This window comes from Argiope bruennichi, chromosome 7 (assembly GCF_947563725.1).
Source record: "Argiope bruennichi chromosome 7, qqArgBrue1.1, whole genome shotgun sequence".
NCBI lineage: Eukaryota > Metazoa > Arthropoda > Arachnida > Araneae > Araneidae > Argiope > Argiope bruennichi.
In genome coordinates this window covers 79,027,024-79,053,682 of record NC_079157.1, presented here as the reverse complement: position 1 = coordinate 79,053,682, position 26,659 = coordinate 79,027,024, and the positions used below count along the sequence as shown (strand labels likewise).

Below are 26,659 nucleotides of genomic sequence, written 5' to 3'. Positions count from 1 at the left end.
CGTCTGAGTCGTAGGGTTCCAGGCTCAAAACCAAATTCCACAAAAAAAAAAAAAAAAAAAAAAAAAAAAAAAAACCTTATAAGCGTATCTGGTGCACGTTAAATCCCTTGGGTCAAGTCTACCCGCTAATGTGGCGAGAAAGTTTTTGCAAAGGGAATTGCAGGCTCAGGTATTTCATCTGTTCAAAAATTACGAAATTAATCCCAAATAAATCTGGCGTTCCTCCAAAACTAGACACAGATATGCGTAAAAGAAATCTTGCTGCAAATAAGAAAAGGCGCAAATAGGTTGTTACTGTTAGAAAACAATACAACAAGTTTTGGGAATTATTTATTCAAGAATCAATCTTTACAAATTATTGTGCATAATGCTTTGATTTGTTATTTTTAATTATTGTTTAATTCTAAAATACAGGGCAGAATTTTTCTGCTATAAATCCTACTAATTTTTTCTCAGATCTTAAATTAATTGCAGATTATTATATTATAAAATATATGAGTCAGAGAATTTTACAAATTCCTTTAATCTTATTTTTATGAACAATTTCTCTAAAAAAGGATAACTTCGTTATCAGATCTGTTTCATCATTGCATCGAAAGATGCTTTCGTTTTCATCACTAATTCTAAATAATACCAATTTTTTTTCAGCATGGGTACTCTTAATAATTCCTTCAGTGAATGTTTGAAAGAAATACAAAATCAAAATACATAGGCTTGAATTTCATCATACAATACTTATTAAACACTATTAGTAGTTAATCTTAACAAGTATTGAATATAATAATGTTAAATTATTCTCTTGTTGAGCAGATGCATAATAAAAGAGAGAAATTTTGTTTTTGACATAATCTTACCAAATGATCTTCATACAAATTTTATATATCCTTATGAAAAATATAAAGCATGCCATTTTATTAAAATTGACTTAAACAGCACCTTATTTAATAAAAATCTTGTCTATATTTTCATGACATGAAAAAAGTTTTTGTCTTATTTAGAATTTATTTTGACTTAACTGTAAGTACTAACTTCTTTTTTTTAAATCATGTTCTATTTTAAGATTGGTTTCTTTACTTGCAAGGCAGTCTAACTCAAAAGGTTAAACAGATAACTTTCCATTCAATGCATTTATTTTCAATGAAAGAAGCTTGTGAAAAGCTTCAGGGGAAAGCAATCTCTAGCTATCTGATACAGAGGAAATTTAACGCTAACCTATTTTTATTGCTTGGAGCTAACCGTTTAAATAATGAAGGCTATTCTCCGGCAAAGAGTCTAATAAAGATAGTACCTCTAAGACATTTTAAAATTATTTTAATCTATATAACCTCCAAAATTATTTTAATCCATATAACAATATGTACAAGATTGTATATACAGAAAAATGCATCTCATATTATATAAACTTTTATAAAATTCTTTATTAAATCAAATGAAACATTAAAGTTATTACTATTACTTACATTAAAGTAATAGTATTAATAATTAAATATAATAGTAATAGTTACATTAATAATTAAAATATAATGCGCGAGGTTATCATCTTTCTGGCAACATTGTTTAAATATTCTTAACAAATATATATATATATACCATGAATTTGTTAATAAAACCTTGAATTTGTCAATAAAAAAATCTTCTGGGATTTTTTAATGACAAATTGAAACAATTTATTTTCTCTAATCTCGTGGGAAATCAGAGAGAAACAATCTGAAATTTCAAATCAGTAATGCTATCCGTTTAAAATATACCCAAGTTTTGCAAACTTTTAACGAGTCACTAAATATGTAGCTACCATAGCATTTTGAAAGGAACAGAACATTTTTTAATCATTTCAATATCTTAATTTCGGTTGCTTCCTCGCTTTAATCTTATTAGCTGTTATCAAAATATGTTGTGAGTATATCTCAGCTTTGAGACCGACGTGCGATGGATTATTCGAAACCCGATTTCCTAAAGATCCGCAATATGCGTAGGCTTAGTGCAAGTTACATCCGTTGTCTCTTTTGTTGGTATGATGCACCTTGTATAAAATGTAAATTTATTCAAGGTGTACTGTTATTAGATCAAAATGAAAAGATCTGTCTTAAAAAAAGCTTCATGAAACTTCAATTTTCTAAGATTTTAACATACTTCTGGGGCAGTTTGGCTCTTGCGCCATTAAACTTACATCCATCCATCCATGAAACTTCAAAAAGTGAAGCGAATTTAATTTAAGTAAACTGTCGACAGCAAAGGCATACAAATGTTTACTGTTTATCTGTACAAACCATTGTTTGTGACATTTTATCAACTGTAATCGGTTTTCTTCCGAAACTGCTATCATTTGTGATCATATTTCTAACTTGGATTATTTCATATCTTTAAAATTAAATTCTGTAATTGATTTTTCATTCACTTCTTTATACGTTGGAGTTTAAAATTTTGTATACTAGTACGTTCTCGGTGCAAATGAATTATTTAAACATTTTTCAAACATCAAATATCTGTTAATCGATTAATTAGAATAAATTTTGTTTCCTGTTCACTGGCACCATCTGGTTGCGAATTTGAGAAAAAAATGTTTTTAAGATTCATTAATATATATAATAATGAATTATAAATTAAAAATCAAAAAGTATTAAAAAAAGTTCTATTTTTTAGTACACCAAATAAAGTGCGTATTTAAGAACTTTATTTTTGTTAAATTTATTTTACCGGCCGAAAAAAAAAATATTTAAATGAACCCGTATTTTATTTCCGTTTTAACAATACTTGCAGGAAAGGAATTTCATCCACTGATTGATCTTCTCAGTGTTAAGCCATGCGACATTTAAATATAGATCATCATTACATAAAAGAAATGAATTAAAATTGCGTCACGGCCTTGTTACGGTTAATTACTACCTTGATGATGTAATGACTGTTTATGACCTCTTCTTAGTCTATTTTCTCCGAAATGTCAACACCACTTTAATTAATTTTTTGGAGATATAAATGCATATCTTTGACATGAAAATTCTGAATAGTAACATTAAAACCAGTTTTGGGTTATTAATAACTCTTCATTACGTTCGTAAACATCATATTTCTTTCAGGAGCCGGTGTCATTTTTATTTATTATAAAAATTCTGAGAAAATAATTCATCCTTGTTTTAATTTTATTATCATAACGCCATAATCTTTTTTTTTTAATCTGAAAATGTGGTTATCACTCTACGCAAATGTTTTGTCTGAAGTAAGGAATTTTACCTGAAATATACATATTACTTATATTCAATGCAAAAGGCCCTGGTACCTTTTCCCAACGTTATGAAATTTTTTACTGCACTCTAGTCTATCTAGATTCTCTAAAAATAATGTTTAAAATACCATAAATCAAAGTTACTTGATGCTTTTTCCAAATTCCGGATGCATTTCTTTAAAAAAATCAGCATAAAAATATGCTAATCCCGATTTTCCCTTAATCTACTATAGTGATATGTTTCCAGTTTATGATAAATTATCAAATATTTTTACATTTAATAACACATAAAAATAATTATTATAAGGTTCAAGTAGCTCTTAAGTTGGATTACTTGAACCCATATTTTATATCCTTGCATCTGTTGAATTTATGTAAAACGCGAAATATAGTGCACTTTGCAGGATATTAGAATAGCTTCACTAAACACTGGTAGAATATCGTAAAACTTGGTGGATTGTGTCAAAACTTGCAGAAGGCTGCAACCATGCGGACAAAATAAGAACTTCGCCCACTACTTCACTAATGATAAAATGTTATGAGCACTTTAAAAGTAAAGTAACTTGTACAAGAATTTTCAAGAGCTGTATGTAGGGGCACATTGATTTTTACGAATTGTCTATCCTGTTACGTTTTTTGCTGTTAAAGTTGATTGTCATAGACATTTTATTCAAAACGACTACTTTCACATTATTATTTTTTAAATCTTGCTCATATATATGTATTTTTGTGTAAAACTTTCAAATCTTTTATGTTTCCAATTGTATTCTGCAACAACGATAAATTTTTACAAGCATGATTAGTTTAATACCCAGTATTTCAGCGAAAAGCAGTCGAAATAAACAACATTGAAAGAAAAGATCGTAATATCTTACATATAGTCAACACACTCCAAGGACATGAAAGTCGTGTAAAGAAAAGAAAGAAAGCGGATGCACAAGTAAACTGTTAGAATAAATAAAACTATTCCTGACACGCCATTTGTTAGCTGTTAAGAACTGCAATCTGAATTTGAAAACACAAATGGCAAAAAAGAAAAAAAAGTGATTTCCAATTTAAATATATATATATATATATATATATATATATATATATATATATATATATATATATATATATATATATATATATATATATATATATATATATATCGCATAAGCAAAATAATAAAGACTAAAAATCCATAAAAATTTCAAAGCGATAGAATAATAAATATTACTTAAAATCCTGAGTTTCGATAAAGAACTACATTTGAATAGATGTATAGTTGTAAAAGAAAAGAATTTTTTTTTTTTTTAACAAATTGCAATGATAGACAAATCTTTAATCTTTATAGATAAAAAGCTTATTACAGAACATGATGAGGAGAAAGTAAAAATTACTGTACAAGTGCTGAAGTCATGATGATTTCCGTAAAATTTTATCGGAACAGATTTTTAAAATGCAAGTTCAGATTTATTTATTTTTTTAAATTTCAAATTGAAAGTAGTAATATTTTGAATTTGTGCTAAACTTTAAATGTGCTCAACTTTAAAGCTTTTCAGAGAAGTACATTTGAATGGAAAAATAAATAACTTAAATAATAATTTAGGTTATTGCATACTTTTCAAGTTTTCCTTTTTTTTTTAATAAATATCTTCTGGATGATTTCTTTTTCTTTTTTTTCTGTTACTTTATAAAACATGCAATCTATGATATATTGTACAAATTAGGTAAGAAAGCAGTTACTTATAAGAAAGGTTATAATAATTTTAATTAGGATTAGGACAATAAAATAGAGAAAAAATTAGAAATTTGATCATTTCTATAACATTTCTGCACTTATTCGGGATAAAAAGGAATATGAACAAATGATACAAATGACAAATTATATATTCAATCCAAGCAGATAGCTAAAATACCCAAAGCAGAAAATAATATTTAATTGACTAAAATATTATATTTACTTCAATAAAAACTGGAAACAAAATTTAAAACTATAATAAAGACAACATCGTAAGTAATAATATATATAATATAGACATAATAAAGACAGCATGTGTGTGTGTGCGTGCTTGCGTGTGTCAGTTCTCTATAGGATAAACCGAGATATTTTTTTTTTAATTTTAAATAATTAAAAATTAAGATAATATTTCTATCATAGTTCACGAAAATTTTATTGCTCAAAAATTATTTTTATACTTTCAAAAAAATTTAATATCTTTTTAAATTGTATCAATTTACCTGTAGCCCAATCTTTCCTTGAATTAAAAAAAAAAGTAATAACTATGTTTTTGCCTAATTTTCAGGAAGACTTTCATTATAAGAAATTCAACTCGTTTTCACTATTCCATCTAATATTTAATCATTCGTTTTTCTTCTATTGTTAAAAGACAGGGATTGAAAATTATATTTTCAATTTCTTTGGCAATGTCGTAATAAAAGTTTTTGCTGATTTCCTTTTATTCTTTTTGTATAATATAGAAATAAAATCCGTTAAGATATTAATATACATACACACATGCTTAATGATAATATCTGCGAATTTTTTATTTGCAAATTTCAAATTTAGTTAACCCTTTATTTACCATATCGTATTTTACCATCAATTTTTCAATTTTATTTTTGAATTATTAGAGAAATTTTTCTGCAGAATAAGACTAAGTCAGAAGGAAATTTTTTTAATTAGTTAAAATAATTTAATTAATGATTAAATTTTTTAATTATTGTCTTTAGCTGACGTCTATTGCTTGCTATCGGAACTGCACTTTTCATGTTCTTTAGAATATCCTTAGAAAAAATAGTCATATTTTTCAGATCTCAGCATGATTTAAATGATATTTTTAAGTACCGACGTGATAGAAAGAATTAACACGCTGTTGGGTGAATTCACACAATACTCAGTTGCGCCGCAACAGTTTAATGTTAGAATCAATAGTGAATGAGAAATAAAAATGTGAACTGCGTTAAGTCATCATGCAACCAATTGCTAAGTAATGAGAGAAGTTTCAATTTCCATGCAGAGTTGGAATCCTCAAGAAGATCCATCCAAAGAACAGAATAAGTGCAAGGCAATTTAACTAACACAGTTTAAATTATTTTCTCAGTTTTAGATTTAAAATTCCTTGTTGACAGAACATGAATATCAAATTATCCACTCAAGATTTTATTGAAATCAAACTCAATCAGTTTTGCAGACGAATCAATTGATCGTCACAATTAAAAGATGTCATTAAGATAAGACACAGATATAAGATTTTAATACTATTAATTCTTTTTATATCATAAAAATAATACTGCAAGCCGACATTTCTTTTTTATTTTTGAGCAGACAAATAAAAATTAATTATCTAAATTTACAAAATATTGTTTGCCATTAGTTATATTCATGCTAGTTAACTTAGCCCCAAGTCTCGATGGAACCCAAAATCTAAGATAATCCAAAATAGATGATAAAACACAGACATAAAACTTCATAGTCATAAAATAAAAACTGTGCGTAAATATGACAAAAGCACAAGTCGTTCTCCCGATAACATTGCATACCTTCCGTTTTTATATACCCGGTGAAAAATCATTGTACAATATTATAATTCATTAAATAATCAAGAAAAATAAATTTTAACTTTTTTTAAGTGTGTTTTGAAACAATTATTTTTAAAAGTATTAATGTTTACACGGCATTTCACTTTTATACATAGTAAAGTTCATCTGATTAATATAGCAAAGATTCGAAATCAGAAAATAAAATACCTGTGACATAATTATTGACCTGAAAATAGAAACGCTCGAAGGTTAGATTTCTTAACTTATCGACAAAGCAAATAATGTTTTTTTTCCTTTTCTCATACGTTGGAAAGGTTATTCCATATACAATTCTATTTTCTCCTAACAAATATTTACCTAGAAAATTTCAAAAGGAATAGCTTTAAAATCTCAAGGCTAATATGTGTATGAATCATTATGTAACTTTTCAATTTTATTTCTAATAAAAACACATCATGTTATGTTACGCTTATGGTTTAAGGGAATTTTCATTGATTCAGAATAATCACAGAGAAGAAGAATCAAATGTGCATTCCTGTTTTGTCTTTGAGAACTCTTAGTATAAATGATTTTTTTTCCCTTCAGAATTCAGAATATGGAATTTTTTTCAATAAAACAATGTCGACTCATTCACTTTATGCATCTGTATGTAATAGAACATTATATTCTACTTCGTTGCTTGTCAAATAATCTAATCGCCTTTCATAATCCTTAGCTAATTGTTGAGATTTTAAATACTGCGAATGAGACAGTCGCGAGATTAAATTTTTTTATTAAGCAGAATACTTTCTCGTAATATAACCATCAAAATATTTTTTCAGTCATGAAACTCTGTTTAGAGAGTCTGAATGGCAAATTAATAGTTCCAAATTCAAGTATATATATGTGTGTGTGTGTGTGTGTGTGTGTGTGTGTGTGTGTGTGTGTGTGTGTGTGTGTGTGTGTGTGTGTGTGTGTGTGTGTGTGTGTGTGTGTGTGTTTGTTTTCTCATATTTCCTGATCCGAATTCCACTTTTTATGCAATTATTTCTAACACAAACCCTAAAAAGTTGCTGGCACTTTTGTTTTACGCCTCCCAGTCCCAGCCTTTACAAATTATGGCTCCTATGGAAAAAAATCGATGCTAGATTCCCAGAATATCATCTTTTCGGCTACGTATTTACCAAAATTAAACTTATATATATATATATATATATATAAATTAAGATAAGATTATATTTAAATTAATAAGAAGTTATCCTACGGCATAACATTCAAAAATATGTAAGATTCTTTTATATATATATATATATATATATATATATATATATATATATATATATATATATATATATATATATATATATATATATATATATATATATTGTGTGTGTGTGGACAAAACATTACTATCATAAAACACATAAAAAGATACATGAGCGTAAGCGGTACGTCTTACCGTCTCACAGTCAAGGTCTCGTCTTCCGCCATATGCATCTCTGCAGAAGAGTTGAGAAAAAAAAAAACTTTCGAATCGTGTGTGCATTGGAATATGCAGGAAAAGCTAGAATCACACATATGAGCTTTTAATAATTTTCAAATTCTTAGATGGAATTAATTCTTTTTGTTAAAAAAAAGACTGTACAGTTAAGATATTCACATACTCTTTAGCCTTGAGAAATTAAAAAAGTTTCTTTTAATTCTTATTTTATTAAAATTTCCGAAATAAAATTTGGTGAGAAATAATCTCTTTCTGTTTGTGTCTATTTTTTCGACCATGGGAATCGACTATTTCGCCACTTCAGTAATAATTTGTTAAATGAAAAAAAGTTATGTATTAAAGAGAAAAAATAAATGTGATGATATTCTGATACGCATCTAAAATTGACATTAAGCCTATTAATTAAAGATCTTCTCAATTCGGAGATGAAATGCATTAATATATGTTTGAAAACAAAATGATATTGGGATGAATCATTCAACTAAAAATAATAAAAATGAGGCAAAATGTATCTACTGAAATTGTGTTGTCATTTACGGATGACATACACAAAGATTAATCTAGTTCTATAATTTGAACATTTTATTTTATCATTAATATTTCATTAGAATTTCATAAATGGATTACAGCTAAGTTGAGGGCAAAAAATGATACCAAACGTATATATTTATAGGTTTCCGAATAAATCCAGTATAAGGGGTTTCATGGAAAATTTACAGATTACATTTTTTTATAGAATAGACATTCGTTATCGAAAAATGCATTTTTCAGATATACGACTTTTGTCATGCACTGTATATATAAAAATTGTAATAATAGTAAACTAATATAATTTTTTTACCATTATCAGTAAATAAAAGATTGCTTCACTTTATTATCTATCTTCCAACTTTTATTGCGAGTTCAGCTAGATTATTATTTTTCTACCAGATTCAAAAATGATTATGTCATCATAATCTGCTTTGTATTTTTCCATGTTTTGAACGTGTAATGAAAAAAAGCTTTTTTAGCTAACTCACCCCATTTTTCAAGTACATTTTGTGTGCTTATATATCATGTGCTTAATGTCCTTGCCGATTTTTCCCCGTCAATTGTGTTTTGTTCATCTCCATAAACTCTAAACCTAGTAAACATGTTATGTCAGTCTATCATTATCAAACGCTGTAGTTCAGGTGGTGAATTGGATAATTCCCATTCCCATTCCCATAACCAATATCGCTTGAATAATCAAACAGTTAATGGAATAAAAGATTATATTATATATGTATATAATTAAGAATTAATGGAATAATAAATAATTAATGGAAATTGCGTACACATTCAAACAAAGAAATTATTGTACACATTCGATCAACAGCATCAACGAAAATTGTTGATTGACTTGTTGATTATGCGGATGCTTTTTTACTTTTTAGTATATGAAGTATAGGGAAAATATTATAAGCATCAAAAAATTCGAAATCGGGATTTTGACAAATCTATATACTTCAGGCATCCTTGAAATGAGTTCGAAAAACACATTTTTAGAAAATGTTTGTCTATGACAAAGATAATTCAAAAACGTTTTGAACTAGAAGGAGGAAATTTGATTTATATTCTTTTACACGAAATGATTAGTAGATTTCCATCGAAGTTTGAACAAAGTCTATTCAGAAGATGTCTGTCTACTTGTTCTAATATAAATTAACATGATAACTAAAAAATAAAGACAGGTAAATAGGTAAAATTCGGTACACAGATTTAATGTCTGCGTTGTAGGCACCTATCAAATTTTGAGCTAAATTCAACAAGGGGGTTGAGCGCTCGTCTGTCTTTACTTTCAGACACGTGTAAATGCGATAACTCATAAAAAGCGGATTTAAATATATCAAATTTGATATGTTATTTAGTGATTGCAATTGCAGTTTTCTGTATCAAATTTTGATTTCAATCAGTTGGGAAAAAGCGCGTGTTAAACAAAAAATATTCACCATTATTATGTGAGAAAAAAGTTTTAGAGGGAAGCACTCCCTTGTTTATAAAATATGAAAGTTGGCGATTCCTGATGAAAGGCATTAAACGTCACCTTTTCCAAATCTAGACTTTGGAAATGGTAATAGTTTTCTTCGGATCTGCAACATTATAAACGGATATACTTAGATTTCCAAGTGTCACCTATTGAGAAGAAGGATAAAAATGTTGAGTGAAAATTTACTAATAATAACAAATTAATTTAACTTAAACATAGCATGATTTTATCCACCTTTTATTCATTTATTATTAACAAATAATAATATGGTTTTAAAACTTGATGATTATGTGTCCGGAAAGGGAATGCAGTAGCTCCTAAGGGTAAAGATCCCTGAGCAGAAGTCTGACTTCTAGCCCATATAAAGATGATACTCACTTGCACATCCCCTTGTTACTGGGGAGCTCTTTCACACACCCCACAGATGGTACACAAGGTTAAGAACAGCTTTGCCCGAACCAGGACTCGAACTCGGGATACCTAGATCACGGGGAAGACGCGCTACCCCTAGGCCAGGACGCAGGCGTTTGAAAACTTAATTTCAGCAATTCTTTGGCAAGTTTTAGCAAATTTTTCCATTCTAAATAAACTTTTGTTAAGCAATACATCGATCTCTTGTAATTCGTCTACAAGATAATGTGCGAAGGTCGTGGTGATGATTAGGAAGTTAAATTTTCTTATTAATCAATTTCATTGTTTTTTCAATAAATTTTGAGAAAATTTATGACCGGAAATATTGATTATTTGTAATAAAGAAAAATATTACCTTAAAAAGTTGAATATCGAACATGTTGTAATAAATAGATAAAAAGTATTTTTAAAGCTTTAAAAAAATAATAAAAATAATAAATTTTCACCAATTTTTATAAAGTAACGACTGGAAAAAAATTATTGTTTTTAATCTATCCTAATGCATTTTTCATATTATTTTTAATATTATAGATCTAGCAAAATAGTATTATTTAAATAAAGAATTTTTTAAAATAAAATTTTATTACAATAATAATTGCCGAGGTTTTTATAAGAAAGTTTTTGGTTTTCATCGAAACGTTTTGTTCGGCAGAAAATTCTTCTGTATCTCCTAATGATATTGAGGTGGTCTGATTGATATATGAACTGTCTCTAGGCCTGGTTGGTCGAGCCTCGGATTCGCGTCCCTTAGGTTGCGAGTTCGAACCCCGCCGGCCGAAGATTCCCCGCGTGCTTGGTGGCTGGCGAGCGTTAAATCTGTCGTGGTCACAAAGTCCTCCATGTCGAGAGTAATACCACTGGGGGTACTAGATCAGGGGTGATCGTTCTCTGATTCAGGTCTAAATTACGATCTGTGGTTGAGTGAATGAAGTCGGTCCCGTAAAAAGGGTTGTGACGTGTGTGTAGCTAAGTCGTTCTCTTGGCCCTAGATGGCGCTGCTACAAAAACAAGAGGCGCTAAACTCTCAGGCTTAAATCGGCTGTCTTCGAACAGTGGGCTTGTCCAGGGCAAGTGCCATAAGAAACAACAACAACTGTCTGTAGGGTATATGTGTAGAGAAATTTTAAAAATGTATTGCTTAAATATCGTTTACTTACCTTGTTTAAAAAATCCTGAATTCGATTTTATTTTTTAAAACTCTTTTTTCATTAAAAAATTGCTCACCAAAAATTGAATAAGTAAAAAAGAAATATCTTAATCGGTTATTTTTACTTCCTTATTTTACGATTCCCCTCGAAAGTTCTGAGATTACAGCGATAACAAATAAAAATGTCGTCATTAAAAAGATATGTCAATGTTTTGGTATCTACTCAACGAAAAATAAACTGAAACAAGCATTACGTCATGCTGAAAAATTGCGTATTGTTACAAGGGAGACGAATAAATTCACAGTTACCCGAATTCCTTTACGTGAAACATTGCATGCAATTTAATTTAAAATTGATTTTTTAATATTTTTTTCTCAAGAATAAAAATAGGCCATACTGACTGTTTGTTATAAAGAAGACGAATATCATTCTCTAATATATAAATATTTCTTTGAGTATTAGCGGAAATATTTCAAATAGGTATTCAAAAATATTTTCTTATATGAATATTGCGTAAAATTCTCAAATATTTCAAATATGTATATGAACATTGCGTATCACTCAATAACAAAAGTGGATTCATTTGTTGTCAGACATTTCGCAAAACTCAAACTACAGAAAGATTATGTAATAGTAATTACGGGAAATAAATATTAAATTCTCAGTTTACTTGCATCCAATTAATCGAAAAATTATCAAAGCCCTTTCCGAATTTATGAAATCAAATCAATTCCAAAAACATACAGAATGTTACCTTGTATAGAGGTTCAATAATTAAATTTTAATCTATTAGAGATATACATACAGTTCCAGCTGAAAACTGCTTTAATTAATGGAAAAATTATATTTCATGATGTTTAATATAAATATATATTTTTCAAAAAGTTACGAAACTTAAATTTTATACGGTCCTTCTATCCTATCAATCAAATATAGAAAAATATTCTTAACATTGAAACATTTTAAATAAAAAATTTTTTTAATTAAAACTGATCGGCTTATAAAACATTGAAAATCACTATTTTAGACAAATTTTGTAGATAAATTCAAGGTTTTAAGGAATTGTATGCTAACTGAAACTATGCACTGTTGTGTTACGTTTTCAGATTGAACTTTAAAATTAACTTTGTATATGACCTCCATTTAGGTTAAACAACTATAACTCAGTCAATTTAAAATGATAATTTTTTCTACCTTATGTTTTACAGCGTTGATTTTTTTTTTTTTTTTTTTATTAAATATGACTGGCAAGACCGGGAGACCGTAAAAGTTATTTTGAAAAGATTGAACAGTTAGAATTTGAAACTTTTCAGGATTACATTTATTGGCTCAAACAATATAAAATTTAATTCTTCCATTCATTAAAAACATTTTTCCAAATGAAAACCATAGGTCTATCTCTAGCAGTTTAGAAATTACCTAGGGATCTACGATAGGAAAGGACGCTCTATATAATAGTTTCTGGACATTTAGGAACGTGTAGAATGTATACTTTAGAAACGTAGGCTATGTAATGAAATTCTCATAATTTTAATCAAATGACTTCAGCAGGAGTTTTACTACACAATGCTTTATTGCGTAGATAAATTTTAAAGCTTCAATACCATCTTCAGTAACATTAATGTAATTTCACCATTCATTTAATTTTGTATCGCCATACTAAATAATTAATGGCAACTTAAAGCGATAATACACAAAGTAATTTTTATTAAAACTGATCGACTTATAAAACATTAAAGTTAGATTTAGTAAATTGAAAAGATCGTACAACACTTTATTTTTTTTATTTTTTTATCTCGGTGAAAAATATAACAAACCCATTTTGAAAGATGTAATTTATACCGATTAAATCGGTAAATAAGATTAACTAAGATATAAAGCATGTATTAGTTAATAAATTACATTCTAATATTAACATAAAATATGTTTGATAAATGGATAAATTGCTTTAAAATATCGCATCAATCGTGAGATATAACTTTAAAAAATTAAATCAAACAATTATATTTTGCTATTTATTAGAATAAATATGCACTGAAAATGACAAAAACTATTGCCGCTACAAAAAACAAATAAAAATTTTTCTTTTTAATGAATTTATGCAGGAAATTCTGATTGTGTATATTTTGGCTGTCCAGACAAAACATTTCCTTAAAATTTAAATACAATATAAGCAAAATAATTTTTTAACAGTATAATAAAGCACTTACATACACGCATATAGTTTCATTATTATTCAAAATTATGAAAACCTTAACATAGGACCATTAAATCGATTTCAGTTTCCGTTCCTTTTGTTTTAAAATTTAGACTCGCTTTTATTTTTTTTTAATTATGTTTCCTTAACTTGTAAGAGAACCATAATTTTGACATGCACTGATGATTACATGATGTCGCAATTTTATCATACTTTTGTGACTTTTATTTGTTTCAGTAATAGCTTCATAAATAAATAGAAAATAAATCCCTATTACGGAGTAGTGAAACATAATTTGAAAATTTCTTACCGAAAGGAATCAGTAAATTTTCGTATTTTTCTATCTGTCATCTGTTTTTCTTTTCATTTGGGTGAATAATTTACATTTACAATAGATTTTTATTAAATCTACGGTCGAAATTCATCTTTAGACTGAAATTTATGTTCACTTTTTTCTTAAAATTCAATCAAATTTTTGTTTTTGTATATTTTGAGAAATTGTCATTTCTATATTAAAATATAGTTAGTTTTTCTCAATCAAAACAAATAAAAATCTCGTTCCTAAAAAGTTAATTTCCTAAAAATAATTAAATACCTAAAAAGTTCGTCCTGTAAGGGATAAAAAGGGTATATACCATTTATGTTTTTGCTCATTAAAACTAAAGAAAAAATAGAATTACTTTTTAAAAAATTATACAAATAAAAAATGTTATTTTTTTGTACAAATATTTAAAGAGGAAAGGATAAAATGATAGATAAAATATAGTCGATTGTGAATATTAATGTCTGTGATTATTTTTATTTTGATTATTTGTATTATGATTACTTTTATTGCCAGGAAAAAAACTCCCCCTCCAAAAAAAAAAATAAGGTTTCTAATCTATATATTCAAAAAGAAGGTTCTTTTTATTAAAGATAACATAAGTAATGATTATTATATCTTTAAATAATTGTAAAATCTGTTATTTTTAAAGTGTAATAGAGAAAAAACGATCATAAGCCTAGAAACCTCATTCATCTTTAAAAAAATGATGAATGGGTTATATTTTAAGAAATGACGATTAAGACATATTTGCAATCAGCCCTTAATATCTTGAAATTAATAGCAGTATTATAATACTTGGAATAGCTGAGAAGTATTCGAAAACTGTGTTAGTTAGCAATAAATTTTAACGCAGCCGAAGAGAAAAAAAACATAGTATTAAAATCAAGAGACTGATATATCAGATTAAATTTCCCTTTTTCAAGGTTTTTCTTATCAACAACCAATTTGATAACGACAGAGAAAGAAGGCGATAATTGGCTTATTTCACTGATTTGTCAATTTATATTCAAATTGGTTGCGTCAAACATCGTTGAAAGCGAACCTTATAGTTTTAATACATGAAGATAAAAGATGCCGAACACTTGAATCGATCCGTAATTTGTAAATTCACAAATAACATCAAATGGAAATGCAGATGCATTTATTTTGATTTAATATTATTCGTCTTTGGCGGCCAACTGGTTCTCCGAGAATGATGTTTGTTAAAATTTTCATTTAAAACTAATGGCTTAAAGGCTAATCATCAACAAAGTATTTTTAATGTTCAAATTTTGATAATATGCAACTCTCCAATTTTCCATCATTCCATCTAAAATTTGAATTTGAAAATAAGAAATTAAACTTCAATTAATCCAGATTTTTTTTTTTTTTTTTTTTTTGCCAAAATAATTTTAAAATAAATGCATTTAAAAAATATTTCTTCACTGCTGGCTTGCGAAGTTAAATCTTAATTGTAAATATAATAAAATTTCAATAAATATATTAAAAGTATATTTAATAGAAACAAACAACATAAATCTTCTTACCTTCATTATCAGTAGTTGGAGAAAAATCTAGAATAAAATATTTGTAGCAACAATAGAAATGATAGGAATTTCTTTCCAACATTAAAATATGATGTAAAATAAACTTAGCATTTAAAAAAATTAATTAAAAATAGATAGATGATTAAATAAGCACCACTCAAAAGATAATTTTTTTCGATTTTAAGATGGTGTAAAATTTATTTTTGTGCTTTAATATTTTCGATGCTTTTGTGCTTTAATATATCTGCCATGGGGAGGATATCAAAATTTTCCTTAATATTTTTATTAATTAAGGTTTCAAAAAAGTTGCTACGAGGCCATTCGTACCATTTCATTTGTGCCAAATTTTATAGCTCTAACGGTTATTCTGTTGAACGCCAGCACACCAACACTTCGGGAATCAAATTATTAGTAGAGATGAGCCAGAAAAATTTACGCTGGGAATATAAGGATTATATTTGATCTCCGAAGATCCTCGAAAACTGTTTCCCGAATTTCATGCATCCCCGAGAAAACAGTCATCAGCTCTTTTCATCTTCAACATACATGATGAATGGGCTGTGGACTTCATAAAAAATCGTCTTTATTTCAGTGACTAATGATGATTCATAAATTTATGCTTATTAATTCCGCATGAATTCGTTCCGTTACATGTTAGATGCCATTTGATTTTTTTAAAAATTAAGCGATTCAAACATCTAGTTCAAGACATTTTCGCATGATAATGTTATATGCGTAATTCATCTATCTTAAAATTACTTTTAAAAATTTACTCTTATTTATAACAATGATACTGTGCACACAAAAAATATTTTCGATAACGTCGCAAAATGCGTGCATAATAAAAACCTTTATACTAAAAATTTAGCCTTCGTAATGTAAAAGCGATTTAATTAGGATATTTGTAGTTTATTTACGATATAGATTGTTCAGTCATTTGAAAACTTTATGGAACCCCTCCCCCAATAAAAAAATATGTAACATCTCCATACCATTTTAGTTTCTGGCTTGAGAGTTTGCTTCTCGAGTAAAATCATTTTCAACTTTAAGTACATAAAATATTTTGAACTCTAGTATGCTCAGGATAGTCTCAAATTCATTACATTATATATGCAATAACTAAAACAATAAAAATCATCGTTAAAAAGTATATTAGAAATTTTTTTAAAGAAAATTTTATTTGAAGAATATTGTTGCATAGCAATATCATAGGTTACATTGATAAGCTCTTTTTTAATTTTAAAGTGGTTTAAAAATAATTTATATGATAAAATAAGAAGTGTATAAAGAAAAGTCCTTAAATTTTCTATCCATGTGTAATCCAGCATTAATATTTTGCGAAATTCTTTAATCACGAGAATCTGCTACCCAAGAAGTAACCTGGTACCAAATTTGGTATCCCGAGAATAAACTATTTGACTTATCGAAAGTTTTGAATGATTTTTTCATCATGTATGTCTTGTAAAGCATCACTCAGTTTATAAATAATATCGAGCCTTGAAGAACAATTAACTTCTACTTCAGTCTATAATTTATCTCCTTAAGGGCTATTGCAAAAGATACCGGTCTTTAATAAAAGAATTAAAATTTCACAATATTTAAGTAAGCTAGGGTGATTGAATTTACAATATCGCTATAAACACGTGAGAACATCTCGAATTTTTTTTTTCCCTGGTAAATGCGGTTTTCTTTATGAAGATACAAGGGATTTTCTTGCATGTCGCTGATTTTAAGTGGATTTTAGCAGCTCATTAGATATGCCGTCTCCGAAACAACGAAGAAAAGCTCTTCAGTAGTACTTTCAGGAAAATCACTTCAGAACTTGTTCTTTGATGAGTGATCGGGTACTTAGTAAAGATGTCTATTGTTTTATTCTCTGTTAGGAAACACAGGCACTTCTTTTTATCAATTGGTGAGTTTCGTAATCAATTCATTCACGATGAGGCTTCTTGATTTTTTTTTTTATCATGAAGCACGAGCTTCTGTTTTGTTATCACTCGATGTGATCAATAATTTTTACGTAATTCTAGAAGGCATCATCACATAGTATTATTAATGTGCTACGTAGCTGGGTGAAGAGGATATAGGCTATCTTTTGTTCCTGGAAACACTTCGAAATCAGTTTTGGTGATTTCTCAACGAAATATTTCGGCTCCATGCTTTTGTTCGCTTTGGTGCCATAGATCTTGCTTTTAAAGAGTGAAAATTGACGTGCTGCGGAACTTTTGAAGTTCATTTCTCGCTGATCGGAAGATGGCCTTGTATGCAAATGAAGAGGTTCTTATTGAATAAAGAGCGTTATGCAAATAATCAACAAAATTAAAGGATTTCATGAGATTCATCTTTGTATTTACATTAATAAGATGATATCTGATGTATCAAATTTCAGTTTTAAAATAGGAACTTTAAATAATTTTTTACGTTAAATAGTCACTTTTTCAAATCAAATTGAAATTTCTTTAGATATAAATAATATTTTTTAAATAGTAAATCATTTAGAATTCAATAGTAGATACATTTTTCTGAAATAATGAATTTTATTTTTAATTTATTATAAATTTATCCAAATTTTAATGTTGTATGAAAAATTTTACACAGCTATTATAAGAAATGAAGAAAAAAAAATTTTCTCAATGATATTTCAAGCTTTAAAAAAAATGATAATATCTTGAAAATCGCTTTTTTTTTTTTGAGCATCATATAATCAAGATAAATTTTGGAGACAGAAATAGGATTCATCTATATCTATACTTATAATAAAGCTCAATGTGTGTGTGTGTGTGTTAGCGCTCTACAGGCCAGATCGTTCGACCAACAGCTATGAAATTTGGCACGCGTATACCTTGGAGGCCGGGAATGTGCACCTGGGGGTTATTTTTTAGAATTTTTAATTAAAATTTTATTTATTTGAAAAATAAGCGAAATTTTGTCGTGCTTCTGCTATAACTTCCGAAAATATTACCGCACAAAAAAGATTTTTACATCAAGTTAAAGATCAAAAATTTCTCTTTTAACTGATACCAATGTTTTAACCTTAAAATTAAATTTCTATTTTTAATTAATTTATTTAACTATATTTTTCAACAATTTTTTTCGTACAATATAAAAATAAAATTTAAGCTGCACGAGCACATTTCGTATTCATGGAAAAAAAATTAGCTTTATTCAAAGTGTTGCCATCACATTGATTAAAACTCCAATTAAAAATACATTAAATCTTTTTGGAAATGAAATCTGCAAAAATATAATTTTCAGCACGCGTCTGTAGGAAATGAAACAAATATGAAATATTATTTTTTCTAAAAAGTAAATTCAAGAAAATTTATTTTATGATCTTTTATACTATCTATATTATTGATCCAATAAATCAGTCTTATTTTAAGGCAAGTTTTGTTTAATATGAACAGGATATCCATTCAAATCAGGGCCACACAGCTAATTTGCAAACCTTTAGTAATAGACGCAAATCTTCTAAAATGGTCTAAATGGAAAATGATTACATTTTATGTAACTTGATTCAATAAATGCTATAATAAATAACGAATTTTTGATTTTACATAAAGCTTCTGCTGTGGAAATCACGTTTAACAAAAAGTTCTTGAAACACTAATATTTTAAATAAAAAGAGTTAATTTCCAATCAACTAAATCAATCACTTAAACTGACTGATTTATGAAAATTTGAATATCACTATTCAAATAAAAAAGGATAATTTTAGATTTTTCATCGATCGTTTCAAAGAAAATACGCCAATCAGCGCGCAGGTTTCTCAAGATTAATTGAACTAAAATTATGAAAATGTTGAGTTTTTCTAAATTTTTAAAATTCAAAACTTCATAAATCAGTCTTAGTTGATCGCTGAAAATAGAAACATTCATTCATTTATTTAAAATTTGGTGTGTCCAGAATATTTTTCAGAATATGATACCTTACTCCATTAAATTTAGACTTCATAATTTTTGAAATATATTTATAGGCAGGAACAAAATATTATTATGGATTTCATTTCAATCCTTTTGAAAGCAAAACTAAAAACTGAATTTTATGCTGAATCTGAGAAATTTTTGTTGAATCATTCTTTGTGATATTACATAAATTATGAAAATTATTTTGTAATTCACATAAGATTTAAATACCGAGCGATTCTGTTTGCAGTACTCATATTCAATAATAATAATAATAAATAAATAACAATAAAAATGATAAATAAAATAAAACGCTTGATTTCATTAAAAAATATCTTTATATTAATTGAAATCTCAGCATTTCCACTTTAAATTAAAGTTGAAGTTTTACCGGAAATGACAACAAATTAGGAAAATATATATAGTAAACGATCTAAACAACAGTATAAGTTTGGTATGACTATCAAAATTTGAAGATTAAAAATGTTTTGTTTGAGAAGCTATTAAGAGACAAGTTACTGAAAATATTTAATTGAAAATTGTAGCGAGCGGTAATACTGGTGAACCGGCTGGTCGCCAAAGGCGGCTAGTATAATATAATCTTTTCAAACAAAATGTTTCTGGCATTATCCATACAGAAATTTTTTCTCCAAATATTTTAAATAAAACTTATTAATTGCTTGTATTTTATAAAATGCTTTAGATTATAATTTATTCTGATAAACAATTTACATATCACTATGTTGGTTGCTAATTGTGAGACATAAATTTTATTTAAAAATAATGAAAATATATAATAATAAAAATTTGAATCTGAATATTCGTTTTAATTTTCTAAACAAAAAATAGGAATTCACACATAAAATTTTTATAAAAGCTGCAAATATATATTTATTTTATGAAAATAAAAATTTCTGAATTTAGATTTGATCAATATTCTGAGATCACTTTTATCTACTTATGTGAAATACGAATTAATTTATAATGGGAAAAAATTGCAAGAATGATTACAACATGATTCATGAACCTCTTTTTATTATTTATATGGGTCACATTTTCATTTACTGTCATTTTAAATTAAGGCAGTCATGAATCACCAGGTGTAGGGAAAATATCGAAGCATAAAAAGTAAAGTTTCTATTTGCAGTGGAAAACCGAAATATATTTCGAATGTTTACTGAAGTTAATAGTCAAAGATTCTTCTTTTATGAAAAGAATAATTTTCATCTTAATTTTTTTCGTTATTTGGCACTTTTTTGAAGAATAAAACAAAGTAGCATTATTTTATTTAATTAATTTATGACTAATTTACGAATCTATTAAAGTTTAAAAGTTTATATAGTTTTAATAGGATTATTAATAGGACTTTTAATTCTATTTTATCTGCTAATTTTCAAATTTATTAAGGTTTAAGATCTTCCAATAGAATCAAGTAAATTTTTCAACGGTGTCTGATTACTGAATTCAATAGATATTTATCTAATCGTTTTAATAAATTATCTATAAAAAAGTTACGCCTATACTCAAAACAACGTCAACAACATTCGATGAGGTAAAAGCTATTTTTTGTTTCATTTATGAGGTCATTGTTACATTTACGTTGTTCGCTTCTCCGCAAAAAGTATTAAAATTATTCTCGCGTATCAGGATATAAAAACAGATCTCGTCACTTGAACTGAGAAGTTAAAATTTTATTATCTAGTGCGAGACAAACGGAAAATCCAGAAAAGATACATAAGGAAAATGTCCACCCTGTCTGAGACAAGAAGAAAATTACTTTATTTTAGAAGGGAAATAAGGACAAAACAATATGCTTGCAGCTGACTTATGTAAATCTTGAGACTCCGTCTAAGTATAATTAATTGGAAAATCTGCCGTTTGGATTTCACAATACGAGAGTGGATTTCAGTACTATTTGACCTTAACTTCCACTAGAGTAACATCGATCTTTTTTAAATCTTCGATTAAAAAGCAATTTTTACAAAGGTTAAATGTCGTCTGCGAAGCTTTTGAGTTTCAATTTTATTGCTTTGAGGCCATTTGAGACGTTTTAAAGTAATGTGTCAGTACAATAATAAGTAATAGATATACAAAAAAATTAAATAAGTAAAAAATATAGAATAACTTCGATTTTTCTCTGAAAATGTTAATCATTGATACGCTCCAAATAAAAGCAGCAATATAAAGAAATATAAACTTTCTCTCTTCTAGGAAAGTTCTTAAGTAAAATTTTAAAAAAAAGGGAATTTGCATTTTTTTATTGAATTAATCTTAAAAAGCATTCTTTTTTCAGTTTAGTTCATGGTCCAAAATTGCTCTTATGATGTTCTCAGTATCTAAATTTTTATCATTATTTGGCAAATAGTTATATAAATATTCTGGTACCCTATAAAACATACTATCTTTTATTTGCAATTATATATATATATATATATATAACAATTGAATTTTCATATTTATTTCAATAATAATTATTTTCTGTTTTCATCTGAGTTTATAGAAATATCACTTCGTCTCTTATCAGTATGTGTAAGTATAAGCCACCTTACCTTCTAATCTCTCGTTTTTTTACAATATTATCGGATATTGAAAAAAATAACTTTCCATATAATTTTTATTTGATTTTTTATAATGATTAATCTTTGAGTTAGAAAATTGCAGAATAGGCAATTCGGGGAGTAGCTGTTTCTGGTAGTAAAAAGCGCGGGCAATGGTCTTGGGCCACCTATCTGCATCGTGAAAGAAATATGTGTCAGTATAAGCCACTTTATATTCCAATTTCTGGTTTTTATTACAATATTAGCGGGTATTGAACTAAATAATTTTCCTTATAATTTTAAGCCTCCAGTTTTAAGGTAAAACTATTTTTCAAAACTATAAAAAACAACTTACATCTGCAAATATTATTAAACCTGGCATTTATCATAAGAATAAATCATTTTTGAGTGAATTCTTTCCCGAAATGAGATCTACTGAATAAATAAATTCTGAGTGGGAAGTAGAAAAAATATGGAAATTGGTACGTGATATTATTTTGTACGAAAAAATCTTCACCTAAATGATATTTTGTAAATTTTATAGATGCCGCGAAATTACACTCCATATATTTAAAACGGATTTTTCGTAAGGAGTCCACATCATTAAAAAAATGCTCAAACCAACAATCATAAATTATTTTGATGATTTAAAAACAAGCATAAAGTTAAAAACTATTTAAAAAATTTAGAAGAATTTTTTGAAAAGGACAAATTAATCAAAAGTCGAATCTACAGTTGAGAATAAATCGAATAACAGCAATAAAAAAGCTTGCGAAAGTATTGGGACACAAAAGGACGAAAGAGCTCTGCGCTTTAGAATTCCAGGAAACTATGATATCACAAAGGTTTGTGCTTTCAATGTTGCAGGAATCTAATCTTTAAAAATAGTAATGAGTTTAGTTATTCAATTTACTCTAAAGAGACTCAAAAAGATTCTTGCGGAGGAGAAAGCTATGCGAATTTTAAATTCGTTGAATTCATTTTACAACGCAAAAGATTTTAATAATTTGTTCCTTATTTTAGTAAAATATGCTGATTTTAGATCAAATTGTGTTATGTTTATATAATTCATAAGAAACAGCATAGTTATTCTCTAATTCATAAAATTTCAACTCAAAGCCACATATCACGAAAATATACTTCTTAATACATTGATTATTTTGGAAAAAAAGTAAAAAAGTAGGTAAAAAAAAATTCTCTCAATTCGCTTTTAATGATTGCACTTAATGGCCATTGAAAATTGTTTGGTGAAGAAATCATTACTAAATTTTCCATTATAAAAATTCCTCAAGGGAATGGAATTTCTACACTCTCCCCTAAGTACGGTAACATTTTAAACAGCTTCCTTAGTTTTTGAAAAGAATTCTGAAGATTACAAAGGACTTTGACTATTTGTATAATTACTGAAGTTCAGGGGAAAATATATATATAAGAATGGATATAGATATAGAAGATTTGATATGTAAGGCTACACACAAAAAAAAATGAATTACAAAAATAAACTAATTTATTTAATTTTTTCGTCGAACCGAAAGTATTTTTTAATCAAGCAATTATGTAAATTCTTAAAAATATCGAATAAATCGTCAATGATAAACAGTCAATATACCGTTGAACTTTTGAGTAAAATCACTATTATGAACATTAAGCGTAATATATTCAATACAATTGAGTCAAGACGGAGTGTTTAAAATTCAGTGTTACATTTTATTTATTATCAAAGAAATTGCATTATACTCCATATATATATAGAGAGAGAGAGAGAGAGAGTGAGAATATTATATGGTTGAAACTTAGAATAAATTTAATGCTGACGGCTGACAATTATAGAAGCTTTAAGTAACGATTTCCATTAATATTCCCTCTTATTTCCTACGAAATTAATTAAAAAATTTTGAAAATATCAGCCTTAATTTTGTATATAAAATAAAGTCTTACGGCATACAAAGACATAGTTTAGTCCTAAATGTTTTATTCCCTTCTCTTATTTGTTGTTTTTTTATTGATATCCAAAAACTTCTGCATCCTCCTCTGCTAAAGTTGAGATATTTCAATTTTAATTCCTAAATGTACCACTAGAAATCAGACGGAAAAATAATTTCTTTCATATTAATTGAATTCATATTAATTAATGAAATGAATCAATTAAATCTTATTATGCAAACTTAACATTTTTTTTAAAGTGAAAACATTCTTATTAATTTACAATGCAGTTACTTTAAAAAAAGCCCAAAGTTATGAAATTATTATTAAATTAAATATTAAGTAATGTTATATTAAAATTGTTTCTTTTATAAAGAGTAAACTTCTTCACTTGAAATATCCTCATTTGTTATTACAACTGCAATTATTTTCACATTTTTTAAAGATAATTTTTGATATTTTTTATTTGAAGTAAAATTTAATTCTAATGGTTATATATGCAATACAATGCACACAAATAAAATGATAATTAAAAAAATCTTTTAGTTATTTAAACAAAAATTATATGACTTAAAATTTTTTTTATTTGCTATCGTTGCATTTAGACGCATTCCTTTTTCAGTAAAATTCTACCGTAAAATATCATAAAAAAAATTTCGAGGTAGTAGTTTTATAAATTAAATAATGTGATTCCAAAATCAATTGGATGAAAAGTTTCAATTTTCAAAAGTTCAAATTTCTGAGGATTGTTTTGGAAATTTCTGACATATATTAAATACATAAACAACAACTACAGCCCTTTAAATCATCAATTTCTCTTTTGAAAATTTAATATCTACAATATTTATGAATAAAATAGTATCAGCTACTAAAAACTATCAAACAAAATACACAAAAAATATAAAGGTAAATAATCGAAAAACAAAATTTTATTCATGTTTATAAATTCGTTCCTTTATACAGTGAAAACGATCTGCATAGTTGAATTTTGATTCATTTTGTTAAAGTGACTGACAGTCTATGATGGCTTAAGCGCGTTTAGTTTGCTCAGCTGTTTGTTTATGTGGACACAGATGGTAAATCGCTCAATTGTTTGACTAAAAGGAATTCTTATAACTGGAAATATGAAATATTTCTGTCAAATATTTCATTACTGTGATTCCGACAGTATCGTTCTAGCTAAAAATGAAAACATTACTTGGTAAAAACAACGCTTTTCGCTGGAAATTTCGAGAAAACGGAAAGTATTCTTTTGTTTTTAAATTAAATTATTATCAAAATTGCATTTAAAATAATATTATTTAAAAGTTAAGGTTTGTTAAAAATAAATTACTTATTTTTGTTAATCATAAAAATATACAATTAATTTTTTTCAAAGTTCAAAAGGAATTGAATTATAATAAATTGTAAATTTTTCAAGAAATTTTATTGATATCAAAACAAATAAATCTTTAATATATTTTCAAATAAAATCAGAATATTTACAAATATATCATGTTTTTTGTTGTTGTTGTTATTGCATTAGTAAAAACTTTTAATTGCTTATCAAAATTGCTACAATTTTTAACAAATTTGTCAGCATTTTTAATGAAAGGAAAATTAACGATACTCAAGAGTTCCCCCTTTTAAGAATACATCTGTATTTATGATGGCAAAGTTTAAGAAATGATTTTTCACTCAATTTTTAAAAAAAAATTCTAGTAGATTTCAATCTTACGACATTAAGTAATTTAATTATAATTTATTGTATTTATGAAAGTTTATCTATTTTTTATTTATTAATTTCTAATTTAGTCTCTTTAAGCATATATTTAACGATATTGTTAACAGAAAGTCGACAATCACCTGGATGCTTCAAAGAAAGATAAAAGTTTATGAACACAAACCCGCAGCAACTAACAAGTACTTAATTCAAATCGCGCCAAAGTCGAAACTGGGTAGTAAATTTTTAAAAAAAAAGATGAATCACGATGTTTCTCTATATGTTATAAATATAAAATTTAAAATATGTATTGCAGAAGAGAAAAAGCGATAGTCAAATGTAATGAGGTTACAATTTGGAGAGAGGTAAATCATTTTCTATTTGATGTTTCAATGTTCCTTAAAATATTATTATTTCATTTAAAATAATAGATTTTATTTTTCCAAGTTTTGATTTTACTAATTAATCTAAAGTAAGATTTAATTTTTAAGTCAGATTGATTTTCATTACAAAAAATGGGCATTCCTTTTAACAAAGACCCCACACCTTGAGCATACGCACTAATGACATCATGATTATATTGAAAGCATTTGGTTAAGTACTGTATTTTGTTTAAACCAAGTGATTTACTCCATTTTTCCTGTATTAAAAATATTAATTATTGATTGTAAGAATATTAATTATTGATACTGAATTTTTTAGTACAATCTGTTGAATGAAATGACAAAGTGATGATATGTATCTCAGCTAAG

The 26,659-nt window shown here is 26.9% G+C and overlaps 1 protein-coding gene across 3 annotated transcripts in view; it reads right to left on the bottom strand.

The window, feature by feature from the left end:
* LOC129974902 (equilibrative nucleoside transporter 1-like) overlaps positions 1-26,659 on the bottom strand; it is a 96,426-nt gene that overhangs the window by 35,821 nt on the left and 33,946 nt on the right. The window lies entirely within an intron of this gene.